We start from the raw sequence: 11,052 nt of genomic DNA on the forward strand, positions 1-11,052 counted from the left end.
GGCAGAGTGCATGGGAGGGGGGGAGACATGCTTCTGATTGGCTGAGGGGTCCCAGAAGTCCCAGCCTTCCCTAAAGATTGACATATGGCCAGGGAGAGGCAGGACTTCCATGGCCCCACAGCTAAGGTGGGGGGTCAGTGCACTCTGCTGCAAGAATGGTGACCGATGTTGCTGGGACTGCAACATTCAGAGGCAGCCGCCACAAATTAGGTAGCTCCCTGTATATAACGCATGCAGCTAGGATGCACTGGCCTGGAGCATGGCCCCCCATGTGGCTAGAAGCATTCCTCAAACACCCAGTCTATCCATATGCGCTCCAAACCCCTGGTGGTTTCCTGGGTATTTTGATGTCCATATGGCCTCTCGCGGGCAGTGCCGCTGAGCTCACATGAGGCAGAGTACTCTGCATTGCATTCACTTTGGGCCTCGCCAACCCCACATGCTCTGCACTTGATTGACTGGGCATTCCAGTCCCTGCTGCAGCTAAAAGAGGCAGCTGCAGCTGCCCAGCACTTCCTGATTCTCTTTCAGGCGGTGCTCCAAAGAACTTTGCTACCAAGCTTCCTGCGTCCCCCAAATGGATAAAGCATGACAGCAGAACAAAGGCAACCCAGCTGGCTGCTGGAGGAGGCCAGCATCAGGTTACACACTGACCCAAAACAACAGCAAGCATCAGAATATTAGCTAATTTTAAGCATACTTGAACCAGCCGTTTACTGGTTGCCACGCTACCTACACACCTATAAAGTTTGTTCAACCCCATATAGTGGTAACATGTTGTATGCCCATAATAAAAAGGGGCCAGGGGTCTGACTGCACCTCAGCAGTAACTGTTCCAGGGCCTACTCTTCCCAATAGTAAGAGCTCAACTAGGACATGTTAACTACTGTGACTATTGTTAATTATAACGAGATTCTAAAGTGTGTCTTGTATTGTCTTTCAGTGTTTGTGTAAGAGAGAACCTACCATTTCTGCTACCAAATAGAATTACTCCTTGGTTCAAGTGGTAGAAATCCATACTTGGGTGTCCTAGGATCAAGCCCACCAGTGATGATGGGAAATGGTGGAGTCCCCTGTGATTCAATGGCAGAATTGTTATCCACCACACAAGAAACCCAGGTTTAATTCCTGGATGCTTATACAACTACAGCCATGGAGACACCAAATGCCTAGAGTCAGTCTGGCCTTTGGATCCTGTGTCAATGGCCTAAGGCGGGGATGGAAGTTCTGGGCAGCCTCCACTCCTCCGTACTCCTGCCAAGGCATATATACATTGAAGGTCTAGGTGACCTCTCATGCATACACCATGATCTGGAAGGATTGACAGTTGCCAAACTATGACTGCTGATGGCAAATAGTGTGTGATAATTTCATCTACATATTCTAAAGCTAAGCATTCTGCACACTTAGAGTGTTAAAGGAATTACAACCTGAGGTTCACTTCTAGTGGCTTAACTACAACTGCATGTGCTATCAAGAGTTACCATTTTGAATTTCCACTTTTTTGCTACTGATTTGGAAACTTTCATTACATACAGAGTTCTATTAACAAACATCAGCCTCTTTATGGCATCTCTACTTACTTGTGAGCACTAATTATAAGGGCACAGACAGAAGTGCAGCTCCCCACTGTAACTGAGATGCTTTGCAGGGAGCATTTTGAGTTACAAGATCCTTTGGAACAAACAGAAATTTACCGTTGGTTTCAGGAGGAGGGGAATCTAGCTGTAGCCAATTTCCCCTAGCAACAGCCCCTCCTCCCTGCCAGCTTCCAGCCAGCCAGTGCTGTGTTCAGAATGGGAAGGGGGAAAGGGAGCAGAGGGAGCTCCTTCTAGGGCAGGGACAGGAAATTATTTTGGGCAGAGGGCCGCTTACTGAGTTTCAGCAAGCCATCAAAAGCCGCATGACAGGCAGCCCAGGGCAGATTGATATTAATTTTCTAAATTTTTTAGGGGCTCTGCAGGCCGGATAGGATGGCCTGGCAGGCTGCATCTGGCCCCCCAACCGCATTTTGCCCACCCCTGTTCTAGGGGTTCCCCAGCCAGCACTGGAGGGTGGGGTGGGTGAACTGGAGCCCCTCACCTCAGGGGGGCTCCAAAATACCTGCCCCAGTCTCCAAAGGAGGCTGAAAACCCCCCAGACTGAACTCCCTCCACTCCCTTTCCCCCCTCCCATTCTGAAAACAGACAGGCTGGGAGGCAGCACAGACAGAAGTTACAGAAGATGCTTTGTTCAGAAACATGTTCATCTGAACTCTCATGCAATAAGGGTTCAGATTTCCACCTGATCGGCCATTTGTGAAGCAGTCTGCAGCCATGCACTTGTGTTTGGTCATGGCTACAAACCACTTTCTGTGGCCAGATTGGGCCAAAGTGTCACTTCTGTCTGCACTGTTACTAGATGCCCAAGTACCTGCACATACCGGCAAATTCAATGCTGTGCACTATGAATGGCTACAATAGAGGGGCTATGTTCTTTCACGTACATTTTTTGTGCCCACAATTTTGTAAGTGCACTGTCAAAAGCTTTCTAAAGAGGACAGAAGTCTCTCTCATGATGTAGCTCACTGCTACACACACTTCCCCCACACACACCACCAGCCACCATGGCCCCCATACCCACCCAACCCCACACACTCCCCCATGCCCCACATAAACACACACACACTCATGCATCCACAGCCCCCCACAAAACCTGTACCCACCCCTCCCTACCCCCCACTCCTCTACAGTCCCTTACAATATACAAGAGTAAGACCTAATTTTGAGCTATTATGGAATCACCTCTATATACGCCACTAAAACACACACAAATCAGGACAAAACATATATTTTTAATAAAATTAAAATATGTTATTGTCAATGTTTGATTTTTAGTATAAATTTTTTTCCTGGTTCCAAGATGGCAAAAGGAGTACTTCTAGAGGCAAGGGAGGAATTTCTGGTGGCAAAGGTCACGGTCTAGGGGGTGGGACTTTGACAGCTCACCAAAACTCATTAAGCAGCCCTTCACCTGAAATAATTCCCTGCCCTGGCAGACTCATCCTTGATCTCCACTAACTTTGATACTGCTTCAGAGCTGTTAACATAACAACACCACACAACACAACTGCATTATGCAATGTTCTCAGCCCCTTCACAGCTAAAGGATTTCACAGGTACAGGTCTGTCTCCCTCTGCTCAGATGGCAACCAAAACCAAGTTTTCTGGTGAAATTAAGCTTGCTCACTACTAGCATTTAGCGTGCAAAATGTAAAGCAGCAAGTTTACCAGATATTCCTGACCAATCAACTCTGCATCTTGTTAAATACATGCTAGCTGAATACAGACCTTGTCCTATTTCAAAGTAGAGGCTGTAGCACAGCCTGTATGGTGGAGGAAGAATCATACCTACTACTGAATTTCATTTTGATTCGGAACAGCTGTTCCGTTTTGCTTTGTCAAAACAGTGAGGATATTTCAACTCTGTTTTGACGTTTCGCTAGATTGGCCAGGGACAGGAAGTCAGCCCAGCTCGACTGACTTTCATCTCCAGCGCTATGGTTGAAATGTTTCAACTCTGAAACATTTCACCTAGCCTCGTTTTGTTTTGAGGCTGTTTTGAAGCCCTTTGTTTCATTTTGATTTTGCTGTTTTGACCTTGAAATGAGTTGAAAATGTGTCAAAACAAAATGGCCGGTAAAATTTCACACAGCCCTACTGCTTACCTCTGCAGAAGTCAAAACTCTGTTTGGATGAGGGGCAGGCAGCTTTCACAGATTACTTTGTTTCCTAGGCAGACCAGGTCCCTTCACTGCGTTGCCAGGTCACTAGGGAGCTGACTCAGAAATTCTAGGGAAATTCCATTTCAAATCTTCTAAAATAAAGGTTTAAAATCCTGTTTTAGTCAAAATTTTCAATTCCTGACTTATTTGTTCAGATTCAGTCCAGAACACTGTCAGACATGCAAAGTTTTCCATGGTACAGAAATTCCAGGTCATGCACAGTTTTATTCAGAGAGGCTTCTCCCTGGTTCTAGGAGAAGAGGAAATAGAAGGGTGAAAAGGTTAATTTTCAGAAATATTCCACTGCTGCAGAGGAAAAAGAAAAGCTTTTCATTCTTATCTGTAAACTAAAGAGCTTTAAATCCTCTCTGCGACAGACAGAAATGGAGGTGGCTAGCAAAGGTTCTGGCTGAGCCCAATTAGCAGGGATTTCATAGAATTATCAAAATTAAAGCTGGAGCAGTCATCTAGTCCATCCCCCCCGGGGCCAGAGCTGGTTTGTTCCCTTAGTTTACATTATTTTCCAAGTACTTTGTCCAGTCCAGTTTTAAATTACCCAAACAACAGTATTTCCACTACTTCCCAGGGAGACTATGCTGTGATATAATTTATCTCAGAGGTTTCAGACATTTTCCTTCTAATCAGGATGAAATTAAGAAAATGTATGCTTACCGATTCTCATTATACCCTCCTTGGAATACACTCAGCGTTTTTCCTCCCTACTTGAAATTTACATGCTTCAGATGCTTGTAAATAGTTATCCCATCCGTAGTTATCCTTTAGCCAAACTGCACATATTTATTTTAATCTTCACAAATTAGCCCAAGCAGACATTTAATCATTTGTCTTGATCTTCTCTCAGTTCTTTCTAATTTGGCAGAACCATTCTGATCTGCAGGAGCCTACTTTCTTAGATTCTGTTCCTCTTAAAAATGGCAGTGAATCTCCTATGGTTATAGTTAATAGAAAACTAGATCCTTGGAAAGGAAGTATATCACCTCCCAACTCCATAAAATGATACCTCCGTACGCTGGCTTTTCTGGCATTGTATCATATTGAAGCACAACGCTGAGCTGCTATCCATTATCATGATTATGGCTTCCACAGCTTTCTCCCTTGCATATTTGGATTGGGGATTATTATTCCCCAGATATGCCGAATTATACCCTTAGAGACTTCATTCCACTTTGTTGTCCATATTTACATGATTTCTATGTCCATCTTTGGTGGTACTTGTGTGTTATCTTACTTTCTTGACTGACATACCAGAACAGAAAGCAAGAGACTCCAGCGCCTGGCTCAAAGCTGTAACACTTAAAACCTCTATGACACAGGCACAGACAGAAACATTAAGAAAACTTAAGTTGTAGGTTATCCTTGAAAGACCTCTCAGCTTACTATCATTTGCAAATGTAATCGGCTGGTTCAACCAGTTTTTTGCATCATTAATACAAATGCTAAAACTGAACCTGTAAAATCAGATGCCCACCCCCCCCAACAAAAAAATCAATGAATTGTCTTTATCATTACACTTTGTACACTGTCATCCAACTAGTTCATCCTAGGTGGCAACGCTCATATTCACACTATTTGGAATTAATATCCTCAGTAGAGATTTCATGGCTCACCCAAGCACAATAGGGGCCAACTTTTTTGGCAGGTGTACCACACATTAGCCCTGCACCCTCCCCAAATGCCACTGCAATCCCCTCCCCCTGCTCAATCTGCTGCTGTGTTTTCTGTTTCCTTCCATGTGCTCCCAGCCTGATCCGGTGCTTTACTTGCTGCTTCCTGCCATACTGCCCTATCTGCTGCTGCATTGCCTGCCCCTCTCTCTTCTGCCACATGCCACAAAAAAGCATGTGCCACAGGTTGGCCATCCCTGCCCCAGCACACACTTTACTGACATTCAGATATACGTTACAGCTACTGCATTTCATTCAGCCCCTAATTTTGCGATTCCATTTTTAAATTATAGCATGATTAATTTATTCATTGTAAGCCCTGACTGTCTATTACACTTAGTTCATTTCTGCACTAGCTGTTTATGGATTCTTTGTTAATGTTAGTTGAGATTTGCCAGGCACCAAAGGGAGCAAAGGATTGCAGTGATCACACAAACCACACAAAGTGCAACTTCAGCTGTTATGGCAATTAATAAATGGAAGCATTCTCCAAGCTATTCTTTGCCCTCCCACATACCACTGCCTTTTCGTGGTCATCTCTTGTAGGATACAAGAAGCTATATGCCATTCTGCCCTCTTTAGTTGGGCTATAGATAGACTATGATTTGTTCTTCACTGCAACATCACCAGATGGTCTCACTCACTTCCTTGTTTTGACATCTGCCAGTTTGGTTCCTGTGTCCACTTCCCACCCCTCACCTTGTCAAGGGCATCTACTTTAGAGCAGTGATGCTCAACCTTTTTTGCTCTAAAGGCCGGATGTGTGGTATCTGGTCAGATGGGCAGTGCCCGGTCTGGATCTGGAAGGTGCCGGGGGCGGGGGAAGGCTGTCCTCAATCCAGCTGTGCAGGGCTTGGAAATTTGGCAGCAAGAAAGGGATGGCATTGCTACTGCTCTCCATTGCCACATTTCCTGACCCTTTGGGAGCCCCACAGGCCAGATGCCATAGCTCCATGGGCTGGATCTGATCTGCCAGCTGGGGTTGAGCACCTTTGACATAGAATAGCATTGACATCTAAGGTGAACAGCTACATACATCCAGCTGGTCATCTTAGATGCACACTTCTCATGGAGACATTAGATGAGTTCTCAATTCATAATGTGTTACTAACAATTATGTAGGAGGTGTATGTTCACCTTTTGCAACATTAGATCTTCCTTCATCCTCTACCCCACCCATGGCTGCAATCTACCATGTCTCAGATTACTAACCCAGGGAGGTACGAGGGGCCAGAATTCTATTAAGAACCCAATTATCTTTGAAATCAATGACTTCCCAGGGCAACTTCAACCCGCTATCTTCTCCAGAAGAATCTAGGTTTAATTCCTGGTTCTACAACCAGTTCTCTATGGAACCTTGGGTAAGTCATGGAAGGCAAAGTTTTTAAGTCTGGTTACCTAAATATAGGTCCCAATTTTTTTAATATTCTGAGACCGATCTCCTACTTACATTGCCAGGTATGGATACAGCTGTCTATCATCAGATACCTCCTTTGAAAAAGCTAGATGTCAATTTTTCCATCTGCACAATCAGGACAACAAGCTGGATATACCCCCACAGGGAATTGAGAGGTTTAATCTAATTATCTGTGAAGGGCATTGAGATCCTTGGAGACAAGGCATTATAGATCGTAAGCATTTCTAAGACACTGACCAAACTTGATGAAAATAGCAGTGTTATTTATCTTTGGTGCAAATGTAGAAACTATTAATATTATACTCAGAAACACCAATCCCTCTTTTCTTACCCCTCACTTCTTCCCCCCCAAAGACTTCTTTTACTCAGTCATTGTGATATAAGAACTATCCTTGTGCTCTGAACAGCCCCTCCCCCTGTCACATCCAACTGGGAGCTGTTCTAGGGGGAGAGATGTCTCATAAGCTGTATGGAGAATGGCCTCAAGCAGCACTGGCAAACTCTTTTCACGTCATGACTCACAGCCAATTCAGCCACTCGCAGTTGATTCTCTTCAGACATATCCCAGGATCCTTTGCACTGTGGCATTTCAAAGGAGGTATTCTGGTATCAGTGAAAAAGTTTACTGCAACTCCTTCCATCTGAGAAGGCAGTGGCAAGTTTACTAAGCAACTCTGCTTCACTGAAATAGAGACAAGGAGCAACAGCTCCTACATAACTGTTTGTAACCCATTATGAGTATTGAGAATCACTGAACTAGGAAACAATTCTGCTCAAGGTAGACATATACCTGTATTATCATGATTATTCACATCAAAGGGAAAAGAACACGTGACATTTAACAAAAACCTGCTGCTTTTAAAAGGACAAGTTTTGACATTTCAGCAATAGTGCTTTCTGTTTCTTTTTCAATTCATGTAAATTAGAGCTGAAGGGGATGAGTTAGGTAATAACTCCCAAGTCCTATATAGGAGTATTGTCCCCAACACACTATACACCATGTGTAACATTAAGCAATCTTTGTACTTCAGCAGTTAATCACATTAAAAGTGCTAACTCAAGTAAGGTACAAAACTGGGCTAGTTTTGCAGATTTAGAGTAGGCTAAGACTAATGTCATGAACTCTTGTGAAATTCAATGGCTGCCTGCTTACTTTGACAATTTTATCATGAGCCTCATAAGAGTTTATGGTTTTATTTTGAAGCTGTAACCCCCCTCTTGGTATCAAGAGACTAAGTGAGAATCTTGGCTTTTGTTTTCTTGAACCAAAAGGATGCAGAAAAAAAAATCTTGACCCTAGTGCACACCAGAGTTTTGAAACCGAGAAACCAAATAAGAAGAATCCTTCATCTCTCAAAGTGTGGTAAGACAGTACCCATCATATCTCATAATAATCAACAAACAACCCAATTTAAACTAATCTCATGATTTTTGAATGCAGCAATGCTAACAGTGGGCCCCAGAAGGTAGAAGTCTCCCAAGATCACGTATGTCTCTTAAAAACTCTCAAATCAGCTTCCACAGACAAATAAAACATTTAATAGATTAGACAGACAAAAGGGACCGCTATGTTCACCTGCTATGACCTCCTATGTCACAGATGTCATTAGAACCTTTCTGAATTCATTTCTGTTTGAACTACATGTCTTTTAGAGAAAAACATCTGGCCCTGACTAAAATTTCCAGTAATGGAGAATTCACCACAACCCTTGGCAAGTTGCTTCAATGGTCAATTGCCTTCCCTGTTAAAAATCTACATCTTCTTTCTATTACAAGTGTGTCTAGTTTCTGTTGCCAGCCTTTGTATGCTAGACTGAGGAGCTCATTATCAAAGTTTTGTTCCTTGTGCAGGTATATAAAACAGTGATCACATTACCCTTTAACCCTCTCTTTGAAAACCTGTATGGGAGGGAGTCAGTATTCCAGCAGAGGTTGTAATCAAGTTACCCTACTTCAGCTCAGGGTTCCCCTGTTTAAATCACAAATCCAAGGACCAAGTAAGCCCTTTACATTTACAGCACTACACTAGAAGCTCATGTGCTGCTGCTTATACATCACAACACAAGTCTTTTCAGAGTCATTTCCCTCATCCTGTAGGTATGGTCTGTATTCCTTATTCCTTAAGGCATGGCTTTACATTTGGCCATATTAAAGCCTATTTTAAATTTAGAATATATTGTCTAAAACACCACCACAGCTCATACTGTTCTTTCTTGGTATTCAGAGCCCAGCAGCACTTAATGGCCTATGGAGACTAAACTGCCCTCTCACACTAAAAACTTGTCTGTTTTACTACAGGGAAAACTATGCGTTAGAAAAATTGTCATCTAATTTAGCCATTGAAGTTCATCACCATCATCATCATCATCAAGCTCTTATGTTCACTGATCACCCACACGCTGAGCCCACTCACACAGTAGTAAATTATTACATCAAAATATCATGCTTTCTAGTGACTGGAAGCAAAAAAAACAATTATTAAATATACAGCTGATTAAAACACACTCAACTACAGGCTTTTCCATCAAAAATAGCTGTTGTCAAAGCCAAAGCATTTTGCGAAAACATTGATTTTGACCGAGTTGTTTGAGTGAAAGGCATCTCCAATCCAAGGTAAACTTTCAAATGTGGGAGAAAGACCTGAATTGGGATTGTGTGTGCGCAGCAGGGGGGTGGGGCACTGTAACAGCCGCTTTCTGCACAATTCTGTTCTGAAAGGAGCTTGGAAGAGTTGGAACAAAACCTAAAGTACAACAACAAACGTTGAAACTTTGAATGTTGTCACAAAATGGAAGGGTTGGTCATTCCCCAGCCAGTTTCAAGCACTACTGACCCCCGAAGGGAAATTCTCTCATGAGCTAGAAATAGGGCTTTTTGGATCCTGGAGGTTCTTCACTTCATGATCCAGAAAGGGGGAAACCTGGATCACAATGACAAAGGAAATTGAAATCATGCACAAAATCAGAGAAGTAAAAGCTGTTTTTCCAAATTTCCCGGGCCCTATCCTTTTCTCTCTCCTCTCAGCTTCTTTATAAGGAAAAAATAAAGTCAGGATTAAAATAACATACCCCTTGAAAATCTCCACAAAACTGCAACCACCTTATTTCTCATGTCTGGCAGCAACACTGGATCGAGGAATGGGACAAAAGGGGGCACACTCTTCCCCTACCGACTGTGCTACACATGCACAGTTTGATCTGAACTCAAGTTTCATAGCTGGTAGGGTCGGAAGGGACTTAAGCAGATCATCAAGTCCAACCCCCTGCCATGGGGGTCAAATGACCCCAACAAGGCGGCTGTCTAGCCTCCTTTTAAAACCCCCAGGGTAGGGGCGAGCACCACTTCCCTTGGAAGTTTGTTCCAGATCCTAGCTGCCCTGACTGTGAAGTAGCAACTCCTAATGTCTAGCCTGAATCTACTCTCTGTCAACTTATGGCCATTGTTCCTTGCTACCCCAGTAGTGCTTGGGGGAACAGGGACTCTCCCATTGCTGCTGGTTCCCCTTGGCAAGTTTATAGACAGCCACCAGATCCCCTCTCAGCCTTCTTTTGCAGAACTTGAACACGTTCAGGGGTCCCTTAGCCTTTCCTCGTAGGGCCTGCCCTGCTGTCCCCTGATCATGCGAGTGGCTCTCCTCTGAACCCTCACCATGTTGTCCACATCCCTCCTGAAGTGTGGCATCCAGAACTGGATGCTGTACTCCAACTGTGGCCTGCCCAGTGCCACATAGAGGGGGAGTATCACCTCCTTGGACCTGCCTAAGATGCATCTGTGGATGCATGACAAGGTGTGGTTAGCCTTCCTGACCACGTCCCCACATTGGCGGCACATGTTCATCTTGGAATAAACAGTGACACCAAGATCCTTTTCTGCCTCTGCGCTGACAACAAGGGAGTTCCCAGCCTCTAGGTATGCTGCTGGTTCTTCCTTCCTAGGTGCAGCACCTTGCACTTGTCAGTGTTGAAATCCACCCTATTCTCATCTGCCCACCCCGTAACCTGTCCAGATCTAGTTGTAGCTTGTCCCTCTCTTCTAGCGTGCCCACTTCTCCCCACATCTTAGTATCATCTGCAGACTTGAACAAGGTTCTTTTCAACCCCTTGTCCAAATCGCCAAAGAAAATATTGAACAGTGCAGGCCCAAGGACTGAGCCCTGGGGAACCCCACTGCCCACATCCCTCCAGGTC

The sequence above is a fragment of the Crocodylus porosus genome, unplaced genomic scaffold (genome assembly GCF_001723895.1).
Source record: "Crocodylus porosus isolate Cpor-Errol unplaced genomic scaffold, CroPor_comp1, whole genome shotgun sequence".
NCBI lineage: Eukaryota > Metazoa > Chordata > Crocodylia > Crocodylidae > Crocodylus > Crocodylus porosus.